This window comes from Salmo salar, chromosome ssa20 (genome assembly GCF_905237065.1).
Source record: "Salmo salar chromosome ssa20, Ssal_v3.1, whole genome shotgun sequence".
Taxonomy (NCBI): domain Eukaryota; kingdom Metazoa; phylum Chordata; class Actinopteri; order Salmoniformes; family Salmonidae; genus Salmo; species Salmo salar.
Window position 1 is genome coordinate 12161414 of NC_059461.1, and position 26240 is coordinate 12187653.

The 26240-nt window shown below is 42.0% G+C and overlaps 1 protein-coding gene across 9 annotated transcripts in view; it reads right to left on the reverse strand.

The window, feature by feature from the left end:
- The window catches only part of mef2cb (myocyte enhancer factor 2cb), a 98068-nt gene extending 75141 nt beyond the window's left edge, over positions 1-22927 (reverse strand). For 8 of the 9 annotated variants that reach the window (XM_045702953.1, XM_045702950.1, XM_045702954.1 and 5 more), the window contains exon 1: positions 12555-13049. The gene's annotated coding sequence lies outside the window, so the exon portion shown is untranslated. Of the gene's footprint in view, positions 1-12554; positions 13050-22669 lie in introns of those variants that run through there. The other variant, XM_014160843.2, reaches the window with a different exon arrangement.
- Between the last annotated feature and the right edge of the window lie 3313 nt (positions 22928-26240).

Sequence of the window (26240 nt, forward strand, 5' to 3'; positions counted from 1 at the left end):
GATACCCCACGACTCTGATCCCTTGTTCCCTCCCTGGCTTATCGGAAAATATGTGATCCAGTCTGCTAGCATGATGTCACAGTTCCTCTTATTTTTTCTGCCTACCGCAAGCTGATTGGGTTGATTATTGGCCAGCATTGTTGCCCTGTTGACGTTGCACATCATTAAACTGCGAATGTTCCAGTTAGCGTCTGTTTAAACAAGACTGGTGTAATGTTTCCGGGTAGTATCTCTGTAACACACACACACACACACACACACACACACACACACACACACACACACACACACACACACACACACACACACACACACACACACACACACACACACACACACACACACACACACACACAGAGTTTGAATGTCCCCACATCAGTAATTTAGGTTGTACTACAACATATTGTTTCAGTTCAGAGTTGGCCAGAATATAGAGTAAAACATACAGAGAAACAAATACAAAATTGACACTTTTAGCTTATCTAATTGAATGAGTATGTGTTTAAGTATATTTAACTCTCCCCACAATCATATCAATTACATCATAAACAGGGTGGATCGAGCCCTGAATGGTTATTGGCTGAAAGCCGTGGTATATCAGACCGTATACCATGGGTATGACAAAACATTTATTTTTACTGTTCTAATTACCTTGGTAACCAGTTTATAATAGCGATAAGGCACCTAGAGAGTTTATGGTATATAGCCAATATACCATGCCTAAGGGCTGTATTCAGGCACTCCGCGTTATGTTGTGCATTAGAACAGCCCTTAGCCTTGGTATATTGACCAAACACCACACCCCCTCGAGCGTTATTGATTAAGTATATCAATGGTATATCAACAGAGTTTGAAAGAAAAGCTTAATCCATGCCCAGTAGCTGAGCTGCAGCCTGCTCCTACAGCCCTCTAAGCAACAGTGGTGTGTGTCTGTGATGGAGGGAGGGTAAAGTTTGTGTTGAGTGCGGAGGGCGGGCGGGCAGGCGGCGTACCTACAGATCATACTTTGTTAGTGGAGCTGAATGAGGCTGGGAGGCGACCCCTCCAAGCCCAGACCCATGCCAGAGCCAGGCCAAGCCTCTCATTAGACGGCGGCTGGGTGCCGCGCTCCTGTTTGGAGTGGTTAGGGGGACCAGCGAGGGGCTGGCAGCTCCACCGTACTCCACTCCCCGCACCATCACAACCCGACCTCATCAAAGACAGAGCTCGTAATTTGTCACAGAAAGCAGCGAATTAACATATGTTAGGGGAGGAGGGAGGACAAGAAGAAGAAGGGACGAGAGGAGAGCAAGTGAAAAATGATAGCGTATGATTAAAGAGCCCGCACAGCTGCACAAAATCAAAAAGGCAAAAAGAGGTTTGAAAGAGACCTCAGCCCGGGTGATCTGATAAAGCTTACTGCTACTTAACCCCTGCTAGAGAGGAGGAGGAGGAAGAGAGAGAGAGAGAGAGAAAGAGAGAGAAAATGAAAAGAGACAAACAAATATTAAATTACTGCCGCATGGCTACACGTCTTGGCAGAGACACTCGTCTCCTCTCTGTACGTGACTATAGCAAAGGCCACTGTATCACACAAAGATGGCCCCTCTTGCCAAAAACCCTACTGCCGCTTTGGCCAAGCCCTATTTTTAGCCCACAGCGCGCCATGAGAAAATCTGTCAAGGTACTCCCCCTCCTTTTCGCCTCACCAAGTGATACTGTATATGCTGTGCCATGTAGCAAGGCAATTTTTAGTTAACTCTTGCTCTCAACATACAAGCGATTTTCTTTCTCTTTTAATTTCCCCGCCAGAAACTTCCATACAACTTCTTTCACATTATATCCACCTTGCTTGCTTTCATCTCCTCGGTTCTTGAGCTAGGTTTCTTTCTGTGTGTGTCGTTGTTGTAGGAGTAGCGTGTGATGTGAAGATGTGTGATATTTTGCCTTGTTGTTGGATACCGTGGCAGGCTGAATCCATTAGCACAGCACAGTGAGGCTTTGCTCTGTTCTCTCCCCCTATCCCTCTCTTGTCTCACTGTCGCCGCTCTAGCCCTGTTTCTGTAGCATGTGATCAGAATTGGTGACAGAGAAGTTTGGTCTTTCTCTGACGTTCCGCTGACGATCTGTAGATTCAATCGTATCAAACTAAAAAGGAAACATTTAATAGTGCTTTCAGAAACGTTCATTCATGTATTTTGACTGTTATTCTGATCCTAATTTCCATCTGCACTGAATAAAAACTGTTTCTTGAGACCAGAGATAAAAAGAGATAAGAAAACAGCAAATGCCTAGAGAGGCATATATAAATCATGTCTGTGTTTTTTCACCTCTGCAGTCTTATCCTTGCCATCAACATTTATTTGTTTCTTATTTGGGAAGTGAATAGCTAGCTGAGTAGGGGGGATTTGGTTCACAAGGCTCAGCTCTGGTCCGACTGTACAGTACAGTGAAGAACCTGGATGCTTAGCTGGAGTTCCCCCCTCAAATCCCTCAGCTCGGAGCACAGCTGCACCGTTCACATAACCTCGCACCCCCCACCCTCGGATAATGATAGAGAGCACGTCCCTTTCACTAACCAACGGCTTTTTCCACTTCACACACTCACACTGGTGGGCACATATCTCTCTCTCACTCTCTCCCTCTCCTTCTCTATCTCCGTTCCCTCCCTTAATTTTCTCATAGTTTTGAGGTTTTTTTCTCCAGCCTGAGAAAAATTTCCAGGCCACATGACCTCAAGAATGGGCTGAGAATGATGAAGGACCCTCCTCCCCCTCTTCTCCCCCTGACCCACCCAGTCCAGTAAGCGACCTGTCCCAGGGCTGTGTGTGTGTGTGTTTGTAGGGGGGAAAGGCAATTCTGGGCCCCTGCCGCTTCTGCTGCGCATTATCCCAAATAAACAACTCATTACATGTGTACTTAACCGAGGGGAGCTAGCGAGCATCGGAAGCTAATCCCTGTTATCGTTCCCAGCGTTTCTCTTCCGATTAGACTAGAGGGAAGAGGAGCCCAGGAAGGTAGGCAGCTCAACGGTAGAGGAGGAGGAGGAGGAGAAGTAAAAATATGGAGGAAGGGGAGGAGGGGAGTCAGAAAAGGATTATGAATTTACTTCCGGCAAAAATTATCAAGAGCTTTTCCTTCTTACTCTTTCTCTCTTCCCGCCTCTCCCTCTTTGCTCTATCGCTCTCTCTTCCTATCTCCCTGTGGAGTTTTGCTCTTCCTTGTTTTCGACCATCTGAGAAGTGGGTCATCGACAGGCTGCATGGCATCATTTTGAAGAACATAAAAAAAAAAAACGGTCTGTTCTCTGAGAATAATCATAGCCCCATTATCATATTAAGCTGTCAAAAGCACATTAATAACAGTCAGTACTATTCCCTTCAGAAAAGAAAACACTGGTCTATTACTTGATTATAACTAGTGAGGCTTGCCAGCCCTGGCACTCTCTCTCTCCCTTCTATCTCTCTCTCTCTCTCTCTCTCTCTCTCTCTCTCTCTCTCTCTCCCTCCTTTCTCTCTCTCCTTCGCGCCCTCTCTCTCCATCCCTCCCTCTAGGTCTTCACAAGGATGCCCTAGTTAATATAATAATGGGCCCACCATTAAGAGGACCACAGTGCACAGTGCTGCTCATTTAGAAAGAGAACAATAACCGGAGGTAAGATGCCAAAGGCAGGGATGGAATGTGTAATGGAATTACTCGCATTGCGTGTGTGTTGTCTATCTAGCTCTCTACCCTCCCTCAGAACTGAGTTAATTACTCAGAGGAAGCCAATTCGCTCCTCTATAAAAGACGTCCTGTGGATGCCTTTTGCAGCTGGGACAGGGTGAAGCCCAGGCCCCTCTCTCTGCAGCCAAGGGAGGGGTTCAAGGCCTCTTTCTCTGGATCCTAGGGAGGTTAAGATGGGTGCGTGAGGGTAGGACCTCGGACCTCCAGGGATAACTGAGAGGCAGCAGGAAAAACCAACAGAACTAGTATTTATCCACTCAGATCACTCAACATCATTAATTCAAATTACGCGAGGGTACATGCAGCCCTGCTCTTACTTCCACCTCGACTGCTGCATAACCAAACTGAACCTCACCAGCAGTTAACAGAAGCGTGATAAATATTAATCAAATCAATTCAAAGATTGATTCCATGTGTGTCCTATATATGGGAGGAATTTCAATAAATGTAAAATCATTTAAAAACGCCCCACTACATTTGAGACCTGATCCCCCAATGACTGAGTGCAGTGTGAAAACAACTATTTCTAAAGGGAGGCAAAGAGTGTCTGTGAAATGAAATTAACATGACAGGTCTGCATATAGACGGCAAAGAACAGTGAGGACATCGCGCCTCCAGTTTACACACACAGACGCAGTGGGTGTCAGAAAAGACTGCTCCAGCGCAACCCATTTTACACTCCTCTCACAACACCACCCTCACAGCCCAATACTGTCATCACTGCTGATAGTCTCAACAATCAGAGAGACATGCAATTATCACCAATTCACTAGCCTCATTTTCCAAAATGTCACCTTATTCGACCACACTCAAATCTACACTCTAAGACGACAACAGCAACGTCTTCTACTGTAGAGGAATTTCTCATTGGCTTGACTTTTCTCACACCCTCTATGTGAGTCCTATCCTGTTTGGTAGTCCCCCAGGGGGCTGAACTGGAGTAGCCCAGCGAAAGAGCACTGTAATGGGGAGGGATGTGACGTAGAAGCCCTCAGAGGGCCTGTGAAGGAGGGCGACCAGCACGGTAGGTATCCCCCCACACTTCCTCAACTATTTATAAACCATGAGCCCAGCACAGTGCCAAAAAAAAGACCGGGGCCATTTTTATCCCAAACAATACCGCTCACTCACACACACAAAAAACATAAACATGCTGTATAGAAAGATAGATAGGTACAACGATGCCAAAATCAAGAGAATATAACACTACGACCCTAACTGTTAGACCATTAAACAAAGCGATACACTCCCCAGACAAAAGTCAATAACAAGGCAGGGCTATTGCTGTAGGGAGCACTACTTAGGAAGTGTGAGCTGGGTGCCAGTATTCTCCTTAGTGGAGCCTGGGTGTCACTGCAGCTCTGTTCCTATACAAACACTCATTGCTCTTCACCTCCTGCCCTCCCTCTTCAACCCTCTTTCCTCATCCCGTTTTATTGTCTGAGCTGACACAGAGATACACAAAGGCACCGTTATCTATCCTGTTGCCTAGTCATTTTACCCCTACCTATATATACACATAGCTACTTCAATGACCTCGTACACTTGCACATTGACTCCCTGTATATAGCCATGTTATTTTGAATCTTTATCTTTAACTCTGCATTGTTGGAAAAGGACCCGTAAGTAAGTATTTCCTTGTTAGTCTACACCTGTTGCTTACGAAGCGTGTCACAAATAAAATTTGATACACACACACACACACACACACACACACACACACACACACACACATAGAGGAGTTATTTGTTTTTCCACTGGGCTGGTCCACAGTGGCAGCCAGGTGAAAGCATCCATCAGCAGAGCCCAGAGGGAGGTTGGTGTTGAGCACAAGGCCCCACTCTGCCCAGCAAAGCTTGAAGTGAAGCGCCAGGCTGAAGTTTCAAACAAAGTGCCCCTCATTCATTATACATGAAACACCGCACTGCAAATCTCCTTTCCCGCAACTCTCTCTTTCCATCCATCTTTTCTGGTCTCTCCTTCTTTCCTTGTCTCCTTTCTTTCGCTGTCACTTTCTCACTTTCTCCAGACATTGCATCTACAAAGTGTGAATAAAACGAATGACATCACGAGCCGCACTTTGGAAGAGCCACTGTAGGAAAAGTCAATATATCAAAGCAAACAGCGAGCTGGACAGAAAAGCCTTAAAAAGTGAATAGATATAGAGAGAGACACAGAGAGAGAGGGAGAGAGAGAGAGAGAGAGAGAGAGAGAGAGATAATGTATTTATATAAGTCATTTTCCCTGTCCGTTCCTACCCCTCCATTCCAGGCGGTGACACCTACACATGTTACTCTGTAGACTTGCACAGGAAAGATACACAATTTCATATGATGGAGCACACTTATCCTAAATGCATATTTCAGTGGCACAAATTCCTATTTGGCACTATGAAAACTACCTGAAATTTAGCTGATAAAGTAGCTTTATTAAATGTAAACTAAAGCTTCTAAACATATTGTTGAATTCAAGAATTATTACCGTAGTATAGAAAATAATAAAATAAAACGTGTTTCATTTAATAAAGAAAATGAAAAACATTATTAATGTACCTTATAGCATTCTGAAATATTGACTTGCTGAAATTCTCATTTCACTCTGAACCAAATTAGTTTCTGAAGATGTACCTTTCTGCGTGGCACAGCTCAATAAGTTATATTTACCTGTTATTATTAATATGTTGTGAAGTTTTTTACATTTTTCGAATGCAACAAAAATCTACCAAAAAAACCTGGAAACATCCTAAACGACTTCAGACAATCGAAAGCGTTAAACTCCTTTTAAAAATGGAAACACATTGCCAATTATTTAGAACATGGCAGTAGAAAGGGTACATTCTTCAAGACGGACAGTGTTGTCTAACATTGAGCAATACAAATAGACTGCCTTCACAGCTATATAACACCCAGATGAAGTCAGCTTTAGGAACGTGTCTGTCTCTCTCTTTTATTCTCTCCCCCTCTCAGTCTCTCTGCGTCTCTCCCTCTCTGTTCCTTTTTTCACCCCGGCACTGAGTGTTCGAGACAGCCCTGTACGAAACATTCTTTCAAGGCCGGGCCCTGGTCTGGGAATGGCACAGATGACAGTGGAAAGCAACAGTGTTGTGGACTTTGGCAGGACACTGCCTGGGTAAAGCTGTGTGCTCTGCAGAACAGAGGACTCCAACTGAGTACTTCCTGCTTAGAGATCTAGTGGTTACGGAGCTGTGGCTTGGGGACATAAAATAACCTGGAGCATTAAAAAAATGCACACTTGATAATCAGCTTGGATCCAATATTATTAACATTTATATATCAGTCAACGATTACAAATCAACTATTATAACAACATCTATTTTTTTTGTAACTGCACAAGGTGCATACAAGGACCTACACCTCTGGCTCCATTGTGAACACTGAATCTTCAAAAAAATACCCATTAGTGAGCTGTGAAACATTGCGGCAGGCAGAAAGCAGTGGCGGCAGGCAGGCAGGCAGCATTGGTGGCAGCGGTGGGCTTTCAGATGGATGTTAGAGTATGTGAGGCAGGGCACAGAGGAACCTCTGTGTGTCTTACCAGACCATGTTTCAGAGTGACTCGGCTATATTGCAGGGGTGACAAAGATAAACTACAGCCACTGGAAAATATATGTGCACTTTTTTTAACCCCTCCTCTTTTTTTCTTGTCATTGGGTGAATTCCAACAGCATGCCACACCAAAGGGGGAGGTGGGACTTGCGTCTGAACAGTGAGGGAGAAGTCGTCCCTCGCTACGCCACACCACACCATGGCAGAGACACAGGTCAGCCACTGTGTTTTATCATGGAACATGCCTTCCATCTCAGAGTTTATGTGCACCAAGAGCAAACAACTCACCCCTCTGACCCACCCCAAAAAAAGGATTTGGAGTTAATTCCAGTTTTATTTCACACCACGTCTAGGGCAGGTAAAATAGACTCTTCCAGATACAGGCAGGCTATATTTGTTTTTTTGGGAGACTAGCTACCCACGTACAGTATGAGGTGTCTGGATTTCGTCTGCAATAAGTCAGCTATTAAAAGAATACGTACCACAGGGAATCTTTTATTGAAAGTAAACATATAAAATTGAAATAAAACGTGAAGTCTTTAATGCCTTATGTCTGGCTTTTCTAATTCCTGAAGACTACATTTTACTGACACACTTACATATATGAATACAGTAAAAGCCATTCATATCTACTCTATACGAATACCTCCCAGGCTCATAATATAATTGTCAAACTTACAGGATGCATCGCGTACTGTTTAAAATAAATTCCCTATCCTTCTCTAAATGTTTCTCTCCCTCTTATCACATCCAGTCCTACTTTCTCTGTTGTCTTCTTTCCTCCTCTCTCAATCCAAATATTCAAGGGTGGAGGTCTATATGGTGAGCTCCATATGTGGGTGTTTAAGGTGTATCTTAGCCTGGCCTGTATGCAGTTAAAAGCTAGAGCTGGTGACATGATTAGTGTACGTGGTCAGTAGCGCTAAGGTCTGTCCATCCTGGTCCTGTCCTGCCCAGACCACCCAGCAAGCAGCTGCCATGATGACCAGGCCTGACAGGAAACAGGAAACAGGAAGAAGCAGGCCGGAAGTCCTGTTAATCTAGTCTAGTTGACCGTTTGGATCCCAACACAACATCTCTCTCACACGTTATGAGATGAATCTACTGACATATTTCTGCCCAACGGACAGAAACACTTATTCTTTCTCTCTCCTACACGCTCTTCAACCGTGTCAATCTCTTTACCTTTTCAATTCTGTCTCCTTACTTTCTCTTCACAACTGTTTGTTTTTCCTCAGTTTATCTTTCCAGCCCTCACAATGACAGTTTCTTCTATACCATTCCATCTTTCCAGACATCAATTCCTCCATGTGAGAATGAAAGAAAACAGAAATACATACATTTTTATTTAAATGTGTACCAACAGACACAAAAAACATAGACAAACAAACACACACACACACACACACACATACACAGACTTGCACACAAAAGGAACACCAAACACAAAGCACAGCACAGCTAGAATTGTACTTTATGCTGAAATATTCTAAAATGTGTTTTACAATACAATTAAACATCAAAGCATGAGCTATTCCTCTGTGATCTTTAACACCCTAGTGAACAAACCCCACACACCCTCTTCCACTTACAGCGCTGAGGAAAAGTTGCTGAACGTCATGGCTAATTACTAGATAGAGACAGAGGACTGCATTGTTATGTGAACCAGGACACACTCATATCTGCATTCAAATACATCATAAACCATTCAAGGACTACATTATTTTCTTGTGCTTATTTCTTAACTTTATTAGTAATTGCATCTTAATAAAGATACTGAGACAATGCTTGTAAAAAACACAAACACTGGGGAAAATATGTCTAACACGTACAGCAGTTAGGAAAATAAAAGTGAGTTCTGCACTAAATTACTAAATAAACAGATGCTGAGGTCGGCTCGGATACTTTTCATGAGCTATAAAAATTTTGCAAAAAGGGAAAAGAGAACAATATTCCTGCCATACCTAGCTATAGAGGGAACACCTGCCGTAAAATAAACACAGGCTCATACTGAAACCCGGCGAGTTACCCGGCGAGTCCTGTGTACTGTACGATTGAGTTTCTAGGTGTATGAACGTTACATTTAGAGTGGAAAAAGAACCCACAAATACAAAGTCATTTGTGAGAATATGATGTAAACTTTAATGTGCCCTCCACATCTGAAATAGAATTGCTTCGTATATCACTCACTTCTTTAAGCCTAAGGGTTTAAAGATTACTTCAGTATCTACCACCAGATCTTGCAAACCTGCAATCTGCAAATGAAAGTGTTTTACTGATGTTTAACTGAGCAAACTCGGCAAACCCCTTCCAAAACATTTGCAACCATTGCAACAAAAAGAAATACAACTTTAAAGTACGGCAATACGGGCTATTAAACTATTTGCTTAAACGTAAACGCATGTGATGTTTCTATTTATAAAAATGTTTTCATAGATTAACTTTTTCCTTCGTTAGCATGGTAGCCTATTTTGAACCATGCCTTACGCTCATAGGTACCAATGTCGAGACCATTCCCTTCAAACCTAAGCGACCAAATTTAGCAGTCCTTTTTAGAGTTTATGGAGCATGCGAGTGTACTCCTTAAATTAAGCACTCTTTGACAGATTCCCTTATTTCACTGAATGCCAACAGAGAGCTGAACTCTCTCAGGTCATGCTGTTGAATATCAACGGGTAAATCTTCTCTTTATTCATAAATTACTACTAAAAAGCAAAATTATAACTACACTGGCCACTCAGAGGAGGCTGAAGCTACTTTTTGGGATTATTGCAAAAGCATTGATCCTGGCTCAAAAGGTGTCCCTTCACTTGGATAAAGCTTTAATGAGGCCCTGGTGTACGGCAACGTGCCCCGACAATTGGCTCAATGCGCTGGCCAATCAGAGTGACACGTGACCCCCTAATCCCTCTTATTGAGAAGGGTAAGAGCGTGTTGTCACTGTTGGTTTTGTGAATCGGCAGCCAAAATCCCCAATGATTTGTTAGGAAGGACAGGTCTGAGAAGAGTAAGAAAAACAAAGCAACGCCGGGGAGAGAGCGAGAAAGAGAGGGAGAGAGAGAGAGAGAGAGAGAGAGAGAGAGAGAGAGAGAGAGAGAGAGTATGTGTGTGTCTCTGAGATTACAGAGCTTGGCTGAGAGAGTCCTCTGTGTGTAATCGTGTGTCCACATGCGAGCGCTCACCTTCCCTCTGAGCAGATTAACCTAACGCTCAATCCCAAGAGAGCAACAGGCGAGCGACACACAGAACAACTTCATTGATGGTGGGGGTGGGAAGGAGTAGAGTATAGGCGTGAGCGTACGTCCATTACTCCTTGCCAAAGACAATTTCACCTCTATTATTTCACAACAGAAAGTCAAGAACATTGAGTAATCCAAAATACAACGGAGCCTCAAATCAGCCAAACAAATCACACTTTATTGAAATCTAACTAAGCTAATGTAACTAATAAAATCATAGACATTAGCCTTGCACTGAGCTGTGCTTGTATTTACAGTAGTCACAAAACAACCCAGAGGTGGTAGCAACGCTAAATGCCTCTGGATGTGGCTGTAATTTTCCAGGATGACTTCACAATCACATCCTTTACTCAATTACTTTTCACCAAAAAAGTACTTAAATAAAGTTGAATAATTTGCAGAAATTATGACATTGAGTAAATAGTTAATTTGCATCTCAAATCATGATACTAATTTACAGTAGCATATAAAAAAAGTTGTATTATATTCATCTTAAATATACGAGTGAATACAATTATATTGTGCATACGATCTGCATTTGACACACTCAGTCTTAGCTATAGCCTATACACACTGTTTCCCTATGGTAACAGAAATGAAAAGTACAGAGCCACAATCTAATATGTGAAACATGCCTTACTCTATGTGCAAATATCTACAAGGGGTTCTATGACAAAATATGAATGCAAATGTATTTTACACTTCTTAAAAGCAATGGCAATTGCCACAGGTTATTTGAGGTTGTGTTCCCTGTCCCACCCTTTATGGCAAGCTCAATTTAGTCTGGTAAAGAGATGGACACATTTCAAGAAAACGGTCTGAAAAAAGTTAACAGAACATGTCTACTGTACCAAAAGCTATCAATATCGATATGTTATGTATAATATATATTTTAAATATATTTCTTCAATTAATATAGAGCCCTGATTTACAAACACCATCTACACTATACACATAGCTGAATAAGTACTTATATTTCTGATGGGTAGAAACGGCCGCGTACTATATCTTCCTTAACCCCCAAGAAAACAGACAAGCTTCAGTTTGTCAGAATAGTCATCACTAAGCTATCTTTCCTCCACAATTTAGCTACATTGCTTGAGAGCCTTACTTTGCACCAATAATTAATTTCCAGAGACTGAGTATAATTCCACATGGACATTGTATGACTGGATATTTTATTAGACTGTAAAACTACACATATAAATACAGTAGGGAAGCTGAATCGTTTGGCCTGGCAGTAATGTAAGTTAACAGGTGTGAATGTGACGTATTGTACACTGTTTAAAAAAACAGTAAGGTATAATAACTAACCCTAATGATAATACGCCAGAAAAACATGTAATGTTGAGTTAGATTGATTCAGAATTCTTTGGAAAACTTTGTCGAAATGTAAAATGTGTTTATCTAATACAAGCCTAACTTTTGAGAAGTTGAATTCAATCTAGAAAATGAGCCGCTCATATAGGCCTACAATTATTTAATTATTAACAGTCCATACTTTCCTAATTTGTGGGACCCGCAGAAATTGTGAATGTTATTCTGGGTTGTGACCCGTTATAAATGCATAGGCTTCAGTAGATTCACACGCGACTACCGGTACATATATTGAAACTAATAAGACTATACGAATATTTCAGAGTAATCATTTTAAATACTACATAATATAAGTCATATACCGAGAATATGAGTCGCCCTAGTAGCCCATTGTGCGCCTGTTGATACGGTGTTTCGATATTGTGGGAAATAAACACTTCAAGGTCAAAGCACACAAACAAAACCACAAGACAAACCTTGACTCTCGTAAATAGACTCCGTAAAACGCTACTTTGTTGCGTGTAGCCTATAGGTCTGGAGATACAATGGTCATGGTTACATTGTATAGTTTGTTGGGAGGGCAACGCGCTTCAAAATCGCGCTCAAGTTTACCGGTGATGTCAAACTGACACATACGATTATAAATAAAGAGCCCTTGCTGCTCGAAATACAACGAGTCCTCTGGATATGACACAAATAATTATAGATGTAGGAGCACGTTACTCACTTTATTATGCATGAAATCTGTCCGGTAAGTGCGAGATACCACAGGCAGTCTCCGGCTGTGTCGTCCGGCCGAATGACAGCGTAGAGGAAGCCGTTGCGTGCCAGGGATGGACTTCGCAAAGACGCACTTAAATCCAGCACGGGCAGGAACTCAACATGAAAAACAACCGTGCCGAAAAGTCGCCTATGTGTGTCTAAAATGACAACAACAAAAAACTAGTCGGTCTCTCGTCTGAAAGTGTATTTGAGGACAGTGAGAATGGTTGCTTGGTCTCCAGTGATGTGTCGGCGAAAGGAATGGGATGGTTAAAGCCGTGGACGTCTGTAGCTGATGGTGTTGTGAGGGCTGTTTCTGATCGCTCCCACAATCCTGGCCGAGTCTCTCCCTCACCCTCTCTTAGCGCGAGGAGAAATAATCGGTTTTACTCCTGAAAGGGGGCGGGCTCACATTTCCCAACTACTTTAATGAAAGAGGCATAGCAATAATGCATTACTATCTCAAACCTGATCAAGAGGACAGACAATTAAGCACTGTGAAAGGACTGTCAGTGTATGATTATGCGACTATCTAAATAACCGTGGAGGGTGCGTTTTCAACTACTTGAAATTCAAGTGACCAAACTGTTGTTGTTGTCCTTGTAATATATTCTATTAACTTTACGCACTGACATTAATTAAGCGTTAAATATAGTTGACTTTAATCCGTTTTTTTTTATCAGATGCAGCATAGCCTATAGGCTTAGATGAAACAACCACAATACCACTACTACTACTACTACTACTACTACTACTACTACTACTACTACTACTACTACTACTAATAGTAATAATAATAATATATTGTTTCAATTTGTCAAAGGATATTTTCTAAAAACATTCAAGATCTTTTCATAAGTAAATGTTTCTGTGAGAAAATGCAATGTTCTGGATCTACAAGAGCTGTCCTGCATCTGCCAATCATTCTCCAGGCCCCAGTTATCTCCCATGATAAGGCCTGACACAGACAGTAAGCATGAGGAAATTAGCAAGTGCTATCCCCCAACCAAATTATTTGAAAACATCCACTTTATTAGTGTGAAGATAACAATAAAAACAGCAAGCATGCCTCTTCAGATAAGACAGAGGAGCCAAACCTATTTGTGAGATGATCCCAGATAGGCCTGGTAATACCAGGACTCTATTATATTCAAATGATATGCATCTCAGCCTCAAGTTTCTTGAATAGTAGTTGGAAAAATAATAATCTTAATTTCCCCTTTGTGTCAAAAGTCTACCTGGCCATAGACAAGCTTAGCATTATTGTAACCCCTGTATAGGCCTTTCACCTCAGTACAATACAAGGCAAGTCAGAGAAAAAGGAGAAACATGAAATCAGACATAAATAAATCAAGCTTGCTAATCTGCTTGACGGGCGGACATTACTGCCTGCAACTGAAGCCTGTGGTGTCCGATAACTCGGGATACCACCTTCACATCACGTGACCCTTTCATCTTTAAATGCATTTCCTCTGGCTAAACCCCAGAATAATTGATAGGCTAGAATGTGTTAGACATAGTAGGCCCGTCACAAAACATGACAGTTATCAATGGCAGGCCGTGAAGCTCAGCATGCTGAAACAGTGTGACCCCCCCCCAACCACACACAGGTCACATAGTAACTTTAACATATCATATCACTTTGTATAAGATAGTTGAATCTGAGTGTTGTGATGATCATTTGTGGAGCCTTGCTCACAGGGTGGTGCCGTGTATTTTTATTGTGTCGTGTGTTGGGGGTTGCTATGGATTGACAGACTGTACAATTTATGGGAGATTGTACCCACCACATTCACTATTCCTTCGTTTTCAGTCGTCAAACTCTATGCCCTTTGTGGTGTGTGTGTGTTGTTTGTAGTCTGTCAGTGATTCATCAGAATTCATCAGTGTTTGAGGTTGTCTTCGGTTGGTTGGCACTTGGAGAGATCAGAGGATGGTAATCAGACTGGGAGAATGCTGGGTAAACCAGTCACTTATAGAAGAGTGTGTGTGAGATGCAATGACTATATTGAAAGTATAAAATTATTGGGAAAGGTGACCTGAAGTGGCAAGGATCTAGAGGGAGGAGTCTACGGTAAAGAGACTTGCTGACTCAACACACACAAATGACTGAACTTACTCGAAGGTGTTGCAAATTAGATGTCACTATGGCTGCACAATGTATAACTCAATGGCCTCTGGACAGTATGAAAATGGTAATACAATAGTCCGTGCTCTGCATCATGTGTATGTAACGTTATCATATAATTTATATTGGATCACTTTATATAGGGATTTAGTTATTATAGCACTGATCATATTGCAGAGAGGCATGAGACTGACCGGGCCAGCACATCTAACTGAGTCTGTTTTGTCTTGTGGGTATACAGTTACTGACAAAACGTTACAAATCTGAAGACATTGTTGTGCCACCCTGTTTTCATGTGAACAGCAGTTCCAGGACATTGTTACATCTTCTCATCTCCCATTCTCCTCATAGTCTTTGTCCTGCCTTGTAAATAGATTGACTTGCTAGTTTCCTAAACTAGCCTGACATATCATTATGGTACGCTGATAGCAACCCCTACACCCTCTTTTATCTTGCCACCCACTGGAATGTTGAATGCTGTCCGTTAATCAACTGACCATATTTAAGTAAATACATTTAGCCCACCTCTGGATCCCACTGTCCCATCCTGACACACTTTTAGTGTGGCTCCCCCCCCCATTATGAGAAATTCCCAACCTGTACATGTTTAGCACTTTAAGGGAATTGACAGTCACATGAATATAATGTACTGTTTGCCAGAATGATTATGCAATTTTAAATATGTCACTTTGTATATACACACTGTAGGCTTTTGGTCGAATGCAATTTCATGAGGTTTGGCATGAATTGTGCATAGAGGAGATGAGGAAAACGATGACTGGTTGTGAGTCAAACACACAAGTGCGGTTACGGATATTGATCTTACTCAGATAGTTTTTAAAGAATTCTCTGGCAGTGACTTTATAGCATGTGACACATAATAGGCTGTCTGATGTGTGTGTGTTTTTGTAATGGGTAGAAAAAAGGGAGCCGGTCTGCCTTTCATAAGAGCACTGTAAACACCAACACATTTCCTGGGCAAACAGGAACAGCCCAGGCCAGGTGTAATCTGTTGTCGATCATGCTCATGTGAAAACACAATCTGCCTGTCACATTTGATAAGGTTGTCAAGCACTCAGTCCCACTCCAGAGAATCAGCTTAGCGCTGCAGTGACATATTTGAAGAGGCTTCCCATTGTTGGTGTGCAACAGTCTCTCTCTGTCTCCTATTCCGTAATGAATTGGAGAGAGACAGGTGTTATTTTGACATTGGCTTGATTTTACATGATGAGGCCAAATGCAATGTAGTGACCTACAGCCCAACTTCACACAGTGTGTGTGTGTGTGTGTGTGTGTGTGTGTGTGTGTGTGTGTGTGTGTGTGTGTGTGTGTGTGTGTGTGTGTGTGTGTGAGTGAGTGCTTATGCCTGTGTGTGTGTGTGTGTGTGTGTGTGTGTGTGTGTGTGTGTGTGTGTGTGTGTGTGTGTGTGTGTGTGTGTGTGTGTGTGTGTGTGTGTGTGTGTGTGTGTGTGTGTGTGCGCGTGTCACTGCGTACCACACTACAATCTTCGTTACTGTGCTTAAACAGTAGTGGAAGTGCCAGAGATCTCTAGATCACTCCACCATATGTACTGGCTATTGATCTCATGGATACACCAGTACAATACTCACTGCACAGTGCACAGGAGAATATTCAGAGACAAAGATATACACTGCAGGATCTTTCTCTTCCCCTCTTCTGCAGTATTTGTGTAAGTGATCCAAAGCATTACATTACATATAATTTTGTCTGCCTTATTAATAAAGCCCATAATGAAACTCTGAAGGCAATATCATTAGTAATTACAGTTGTAGAATGATACCACTGTACAGTATAATTAGAAAAGCAACGGCAAGAAAGCCACTTTTTAATTAACAGATTCCAATATGCCCTTATGCAAGACAATTGTGTTTAATATATATTTCTGTACACAATGAAAATAGTTTCCCACATTTCCAGGGTGAGATTCTGACAACATCGTGCAACCAAGTGCATTTGCATGTGGTGAATTATGAAAAGGTTGTGTAGCGCTCACTGTATACACAGTAGGAATTGAAAAGTCAAGTATCAGCCAAATATCTAAATATATTTTGGTTTGGGTTTTGCCCCTCTCTACAGGAAGTGAGAAATGGTTCAGTACTACTAATGGTTCAGAACTACCAATGGTTCAGTGATACTAATGGTTCAGTACGGCCTAGTGGTTTTCCAGTCACCCTCTCTGGCCCGAGCCACTGAATTCACCCATAAAAGCAGTGTAACGTTAGCAGGAGACACATGGTGATTATACCGACCTGTATAACCCCCAGACCGACAGGCCAATACAGGGCTCAACCAGCATTACTATCTTTCTTTTACTGTCCGACCCCCTCACTATTCCCCCCCACCAGCAGTGGATCAAGAGCACTGTAAAATATTCCTCCATACAATACAGACATCCAGTCTTTTCACTATTCATTGTGGCAGTATTTTATTTCCCCCATAAAGTCCTAAAGAGCGTTCATTTAGCTAGAGGCAATTTTCTGGGTGAGGCATGTATAATAAAAAAATGTTGTAGGCCAAAAGCTACAATACCAAGACGTAAAGCACATACAGTGGTAACATGTTCACAATTGTACTTCTCAATGCTAAAAGCTTATAAGATGTCTAATTCATTTGATATAGTCGACTGACTATCATAACTGCACGGGAAGGTTTTCCACAACTTTTGCTTGACGATTGGTGAATTGGTGGTCAAATCGTTACAGAGCTTTGCCACGTGAGAGATACTTTTGGTAACTTGCATGTTGTCTTGTTCAAACAGCGTCCGAACACTACACCTCTGATACATTATGGATGAGGCACAAGCAGCAGGACAAGCTCTCCCTTTATTCTGCCTGACACTTCTGTTACCCCACAGGAAAAGGCCCACGGTCGTGTGACTGTGTTCGCTGGCTGAACTACTGCTATAGGTACTGAAGGGTGAGGCCACCATTGGGGACGGGTTGGGTCCTCAACTTGAGATAACCACCACCTACCCTGCTCTGCCAAACTGTTCAATACTAAACATACGCCACAAGACTTGGGCTGGTGATTATATAGATGCACTGATTAATTATTCTAATAATGATAAGATAATCATATGGGTTTTCCCAGGGTTTGATGTTCAAAGCTCAAAGTATTGTTATACCCTCCACTGTATGTTGAGTTATTATGCAGTTATAGGTGCTGTCTATAGGGGAGCCATAGACCCTTGTCAAAGCTGATTCAATTGGCTTAGCAAATGAGCTATGCGTGGCATTGGCCAGAGAAACTTATGATGACTCATTGTTCAACTATCTAACAAGAAACTACAAATCAAATTATCCCACACAGTTTTCTTGTTAATGAAAGGTTTACATGGCATTGCTACATCTTTGTTTCAATGGATTGTAAAATATTAAGAATACATTCCTTTGTAGATAGCATCACACAGCCTCATTAATAGTGCTGAATATTTAATCGATACATGAAGAGTTTTAATATTCACATAAACTTCCATTTGCTGTAGCCCCTCAAGCTGCTAAAATTACAAATGCTGACAGGGACAGTCGTCTCTGCTTCCTAAACTCCTCTTTTCTTCTCTTCAGAGAACGCAGGATTGCTGTGGTTTCACTCTACATTTCAGTCTTTCACTCAAAGTTCCCTTTGTCTCCAGATTACTTCATGTGAGAAAAAAGAATAGCTTCTCCCTCGCTAATGATTTTTCCTCCTTTTGAATGGCTGGAAAGTAATTCACTCCTAACTGCTCAGAAACGGGCATAGTTATTTTATTGTTTCAGCCCCTCTATAACAGAGCCTGTATAGTGGGGATGCCAACGTAACATTTTCTTTCTCCAGTGGAGGGGTGCCAACCAGTGTTTCCTGAGGCTGAGCAGAGGCTGTACCTGACAGATGTTGTGTGTTACCTTGTGGCAGTGGAAAGATCACACACGTGATCTGACATTTCAGCAGTCATGGTCATAATGTGAATATTTCAACGATCAAGGTAGAGTATTGTCATTGTTGACATAAATCCTACTGCCGTAAGGTAAATCATATTTAAGAATCTGACATGATCATCATTTGTAGTTTGAGCTGTAATTATACAGCATATACAAGAAGTTTACACAGTCTGAGTGCTCTTCACCAGCTGCTGAATTCATTTATATTATAAAATGATATATTTGCCCCTGAAGTATACATGCAATTAGGCATGCTGCACACACACACACACACACACACACACACACACACACACACACACACACACACACACACTCACACACACTTGTGTACAGTACATGCATACACTTACATAACACAAGTGCACACCTTGCTTTAGCACCATAAGAGCTGGTATAATGGGCAGAAGAAGAGTGGTGTAACAGAATTGGTTGATAGGTTAGGGGGTGTACAGTATGTGTGTGAGTGGGGATGGGTCCTGTGGCGATATCGCCCTACTCTTTTGGCACGCTACAGGGGGAAAGAAATCCAATCATAAATTATTCAAATGAGAACTGAGAGTCCAGGCCACTTGCGTGACAAGGATGTCCTTCCACCTAGGTCTTGTTCAGCCTGGGCCCCAGGACCTCTCAATACTGTACCCAGACCTGATCTAGGGTCAGTCCATACGCAAGGCTTTGGGCCTTTCAGAGACCTGCATGGCTTGTAAACCACCAGGTTAAAGTGGTACAGCTGTTTGTGCATCAGTAAGGCTGGGGCCTAAAATGAGGGCATGAGGTCTGGGGACGGGAGAATAGAACTGATCATTCCCATGACAACCATTACACAGCACAACTACTTACAGCAGCGGTGACCTCCACCCATTTTCCTGACTACTTAACATCACTCGGCAGAACTATGCAGCATGTATCTCCCACATACAGCAACTGACGCTGATAACATCTAGCTGTGAAGCAAAGCAAATGGAAGTCGATGTGCTTTAATGTGAAACGCAGACCTAACATGATCCAGTAGGCCCGGCGACCCCCGGCAAAGGAAGACACAGTGTGGCAGACGTGAGGCGGCGTCTAAATCTCTCTGTGCCTCCAGCGTCACACTTATTCTTATTCAGACGCCATCAGACAGGAGGCAAGCCACTGAGATTAGCTGCAGATCAAAAGACTTGCTGCCTCGCGTAGTGCGAGCACCATTAATGTTTTGTAGATTTAGGCAGCCCCAGTGCACTGGCACTCTATAGGGGCGGCAGAGAAACCGAGCGGCGTACTGTACAAACGGCACCGACACTGCTCAGGGGGGTAGACTTAGACTGGAAAGGTATTTTTCATAAACGAGGCCTGACTGCCGCTGGGACGTGGAAATTTGAAATGAAATAATAAAGCGAGTAGAAGAGAAAGGAAAAAAATACTAGGCCCGTTACTGCAAGCAATTACAGTGGAACAAAGATACTTGTCCTTTCTATGCCTTTGCGATGAAACTGCTTCCATGTGTATAATACGTCTTGGTTAAGTGATAATGTATTTTGAATATGAAATGCACTTTCTACGATAACATGGCTTGTGTATCCAAAGATCATGGCGTCTGGATCAACAATATCCAGCATAACCATGACAACTACTGCAAAGCCATATAACAAGAGCAATTAAAACACAACAGTAGCTATGGACGCCTATAGATCCTGCTTTCTCCGCAATCTATTTTCTACGTAAGGCTTAATGTAAATCCAAACAAGCATATCAATTGCACCAGACTTATAAAATGACCAGTATAATGTGCTCAAGTCTAATCTCTGTAATCAAGGTAGCCAAGTTTAGATACAAACAAAGACCTAAACACATGGTTATCTTTTTTCTGTGATTGTCAGGTGTACTACTGACCCCACAATAAACATAATTTGTAGTTACTGATAGAAGGTCAATTTGGAGTGGATCAAGACTGTGAGAAGGTTCCAAGAGGATGGGTAGGTACAGAAAAGCGACACAGGAAATGGTACAGGGTGGTAGAGAAGCGACAAGATGGAGGTGGTGGTTGGAGGTTCAAAGGGAGAGAGATGCCTGCATAAGAGAGCTCGCCACCCTGCAGAGAGGGTTTCCTCAACTCCGCTTCCGATCAAAGCGGTGGAATTTGGTGGTAAAAAGTTTGTAAGTGAAGAGAGATTTTTGTAAACTGGTTTGAAGAGATGTCTCCTCTCTTCAGGGTTAATGTTAAGAGGAAAAAAGGTTGTGCCTCACAATGTATGCCTGAACCTACTACTAAGCTATATGAAATTGTTTTAAGAAGGTCATACCAATGATAATTTTTTTAATTTGATTTAGAATTTTAAGATCCCTTGAAGTATCAAAAAAATATATGAAAAAAGTATTTGATAGAAAATCATCTGTACCAACTTCAGACGAGTCCCAAACATTTTTGGGGGATCGTAGAGCAAAACGGAGAACACCACATCGTGTTCATGAGAGTCTCATATTTCCATAGAGGGAGAGTCTCATCTTTCCATAGTTTGTAGGCAAAACCGTTCAGACACTGAAGACAGTTTTGTGAGAAGACCGATTTTCAGGATGTCTCATGGTCTGACAAACACAGCTCTAGCTCTGTCACCTTTCACTGCCGATGCGGAAATGCGATGTCCTAAAACAGTTGATTGATGCAAAAGAAAACAGATATGTCTAGCTTAAACTGACAGATTTTTGTGGGGATTTTTATATTATGCTAATTCGATTTCCGTGGGGGCACGGACATCGACTCTAGGTTAATACACTATATGACTCTGGGTTAACCCAATCATCTTTGTGGGAGAAATAAGAATGGTACAATGTATACCATTATACAAATGTGCATTTGTTCATTTGCAGTAATTGTGTTATTATTATTATTATTGTTATTATGGATATTATTAAATTGTTATAATAGATATTACTGTTACTGAATTGCCTGCTGATGGGCCATCAACAGTTGTATTTAAACTGGTTGCTAAGTTAGGCTCCCAGAAAATTCTGGGAGCCTAATCATGCCCAATCGGCATACAAAAATGACTTCCTTAAATCAAATGTCCGAAGAAAAAGTTTAACAAAGCCATTCAGCATCCATAAAAATCTAACTAAACTTTTGTTTGGATATGGAATTCTTCCTGGTTGTTTTAGGACGTTTGCCTGCTATTGAGTGCATTTGTCTACCCCTGCCTTCAGAGAGGCAGTTGGTTCAATATCAACTCCCTTCAGTTGGTGTAATATGACACATTTCCTCTTTGTTTCACAGTTCAGCGTGTAATATCTTACTTAGTGTTAATCTGTGTGACAAAAATGGATATTGAAGTCTGCAGCAGCCATTTAGGTAGCTACCTTGCAGGTGTAAGCCATTTGTAAGGAAAACAGCATGTTGAAGCCAGGCACACGAGTATTTCAGATTGCGCAGTGAGGTGTTATTAGCAATTAACCTGAGGAAGATCAATAACCCAAACTGACTGAAGAATTAAAACAAAAAAAACAACACAGTATTATTAAGTTCTTCTTTAGATAGTCAAACCTTTTCTCATGCCTTAGAGAAGTAAAAAGTAGACATATGTAGCTACAGGAGCCTCGATTGGCCATTCACTCGCACAGAAGTGATTGGCAACAGCTGTTTGTGACTGCCCGATCTCCAACTTCAGCATAGCTCAACCCTTAAGATTTTCCATCCACTTGGTTCTCTGTCACGCACTAAGTGTAAGTACCTAAGGTAAAACAACCTAGCGTCAATTATCTGCCCTTGTCTGTCCATATGGGTTTGATAACACAACAAAATTATTGTTTCACTTTTCAATAAAGTCAAAATGAATAATTTACTAACAATATGCGAATACTATATTACAAGAGAGTTAGTTGTTTGACACATTTATGGCTGGTGGCTTGGAACATGCCATCATCCACTCTATGGCAAAAAGAGTACCACTGCCAGAACCTGATTTTTTCACAAGTAGAAAGTTACAGTACACCATGGAGAGGGAAAGGGAAAGGTGGGATTGTGCTCTGTAAACTCACCCGTGCCGTTCTTTGCTTCTCCAGGAAGTATCACCCTACAGCACCAATTGAAGGCTAGCTCAATCAAACAGTCACAAGTGGGAAAAAAATAGATAAATGTTAGAGATAAAAGTAAAAGAAGAGTAAAAAGTTAACTGAAAAACAAAACAAAAAATGTCCTGCATGTATAAAAGCCAGACCAGCTGGCTTTGAACAGAAACCCCAGTTTTGGGTTGTGTTTTGCCTCCGATCTCTTTCTACACTGAACTCAGGAGTTGTTCTGGCCAACCACCCACCCCCACCCCAAGTCCCCCTCTCCCCTCCAGCCAGTCCACCTGCCTCAGTCACTCCTGAGTATATTTAGCCCTCTGAGGGATCAGTGACACCCAGACCTTTGTCAGCGGTGGCATATATTTGCTAGATTATTGCCCCCAAAATAATATTGCCGTCCAATAAGGGGCACAAAAAATAAAACAAATTACAGTCTTCTATTTTTTTAAATAACCACAATATACAGGAAATAGTTAAATTAATACCTGATAAAATCATCCAAAGCAGCAAGAAGAAAGTTTAAGAAATGAAATTTGCCTTAGTATCAACTAAATAATCACAAAAAAAGAGTTCAGAAGAGGAACTTATTTTTACGTGGTTATTTTCCAGTGATGAAATATTACAATCTCAAAATCTAACAATATTGAATGGTACTCCTATATTATTTCATGCTTCCACTGAAATCAATAAAACTGATGTACAGATGGATAATATTACATGAGCGGTGATATGTTGTAAATATTAGTGAAATATGGATGAATATTTTTCCTGAACAGAAAGGGGGACACTGTTATTAAAGATTGGGTTGAAGCACTGGCGTCCTCTGATGTTTAGGGAATCACGCTGTTGTCTTTGTGCAAACACATTAGTATTGATCTGATTCTGTTATATTGTTTACATGATTCTGGACAATGGAAATTCACTAATCTGTTTTTTTAAGTGAGGGGATCTCTTTGTCTACAATCTTTATACTAATGTATGATACAGTCCATATGAGTCCAGAACAATACCACTACAGGATGTTGAGTCATCACAGGAATTAAACAATATTATTTACAAACTTTTACAAGCTTTTCTGTGTTCAAGAGTGTATGCTCTTTCCATTGGTCTGCAAGGCAAAGCATACTCCCAGAGAGTACAAAACACACGCATGCCTGTACGCACGCAAACACTAACTGGTGTCCTGCCGTCTTGGTTTTGGCTGGGGCTCCCCCCCGCCGTGATTGGGCCAGGCTTTGGAGGCCTGATCCTGAGCTCTCTCCCCTGTCTCTCTCCCCACAGGAGTCTGCTCCAATGAGGGGAGACCGAGCCCCGGAGCCTGGCTGTCTGTCTGTTGGTCTGGGCAAGGTGGAGGAGGAGGAAGAGGGATTGGCACTCTATGGCAGTTTTGCCTGGTACAGTGTACAGTGCTGGATCGCAGGAGCTAGTAGGGCTACCAGCAAACGTACTGTCCCTCTTAAACAAAGACGTGTCTGGCCTGTCTGAAGACTCTGTCTGTCCACACCATGGCCCTCTGTGTGAGAATGTGTTTCTTTGAGTATTTTGTGTTTTATAGTGTGTGTGTGTGTGTGTGTGTGTGTGTGTGTTTAAGTTATACTATCCTTGTGGGGACCAGAAGTCCTCCCAAGGATCGTAATACAAGGAACATTCTGACAAGCAGGGACATTTCGCCAGTCCCCACAAGGAAAAGGCTATTTTAGGCTTAGCGGTTAGGTTTAGTGTTACAGTTAGGGTTAGAATTAGAATTAGGGTTAGGGGTTAGGTTTAGGAGTTACATGTAGGGTTAGGGGTTTGGGTTTAAGTTAGGGTTAAGGTGAGGGAAACTAGGATTTTGAGTGGGAATCAATTGTTTGGTTCCCACAAGGATAGTGTGTGTGTATGTATGTATGTATGTATGTATGTATGTATGTATGTATGTATGTATGTATGTATGTATGTATGTGTGTGTGTGTGTGTGTGTGTGTGTGTGTGTGTGTGTGTGTGTGTGTGTGTGTGTGTGTGTGTGTGTGTGTGTGTGTGTGTGTGTGTGTGTGTGTGTGTGTGTGTGTGTGTGTGTGTGTGTGTGTGTGTGTGACAGAGGGTGTGGCTGGATGTCCGTGCCACTACTCTAGAGACTGCAGGCTGCGCCAGAGGTGGAACACAAAGCGTTCTGTCGAAGACAAGGTGACAGAAGATCGATAGGAAACTCGGCATGGCGCCTCCCCTGAAAAGTCCTTTCACCGTTTTCTTTCTCTTTTTTTCTGTTGCTTTATCGTTAAATCATCAACAGCAAATTAAAGTAATTATGAACAATAATAATGAAACCACTGACAGATTTGTGGAAGGCCGGCTGGATTTATACATGTTTTTATAACATCACTACCACTGTTGGCCAGCCGGGCTGAGAGCTACTGATGAAAAACACACCGCCACCGCTGATCCCCCCCCTGTCTTTCACACACACTGTACATACACAGATGTGTCTGCACATCTGCGTATGTACAGTGTGTGTGAAAGACAGGGGGGGATCAGCGGTGGCGGTGTGTTTTTCCTGCGTTTGTGCGCTGTGTGGCGTGAGCTGACTTCAGCGTGTCTTCTCAGCCCTCTGCTTCACACAAAGTCTCTCTGTGTGTGTTCGGCCCTGGAGACAGAGGGCAGACCGCGGCTCACAATCACCACCTAGCACATACCTCTTCCCCGCAGGCAGCCCCAACATCCCGGCCCGGCTCAACATGGACCAACCAGACCCCTCCTCATAAGACCTATTCTGATGAGCACTGTTGGTTTTCTAAGAAGGCCCCTGTGACATTGGCTGATGAAACACAGCACAGGAAAAGCAAAATAACTATATATATATATATATATATATATATATATATATATATATATATATATATATATAGTTAGAGAGAGAGAGAGAGAGAGAGAGAGAGAGAGAGAGAGAGAGACAGAGAGAGAGAGAGAGACATAGAGAGAGAGACATAGAGAGAGAGAGAGAGACATAGAGAGAGAGAGAGAGACATAGAGAGAGAGAGAGAGACATAGAGAGAGAGTGAGAGACATAGAGAGAGAGTGAGAGACATAGAGAGAGAGTGAGAGAAAGAGAAAGAAAGAAAGAAAAAAGAACGAAAAGGAAGAAAGACATGAAGTGGGAGGGCACAAGGGAGTGTGCACACCTCAGTCCAAAAACAATATTTTGACTGAAACTTTATCCCTTCCATTTGGCTCTTTTGAAAGATGGATTATGACTGGTGCCATGGCTAACTCTTTATTCAGCACCTACAGTACACACGACATGAAGCGAATGTTATGGGTTTCTTTTGCCTGTTGAACTTGCGGTAGAAGTGTGAGACTGATGCTAAATTGAGTATGCTGACTAATAAAATGTACCCATTTTAAAGTTGTAAAAATACTGCAGCAAAGAATACAACATTTCTAATTGTTTTAATAACGATTAATATTTAGTTGTTAAATATAAAAAATATATATGTAAAATAAAATACACATTCAGGCATCAAAATGTATGTTTTCTACAGTTCAAGGTTGTTGGTGGTCACTCTGA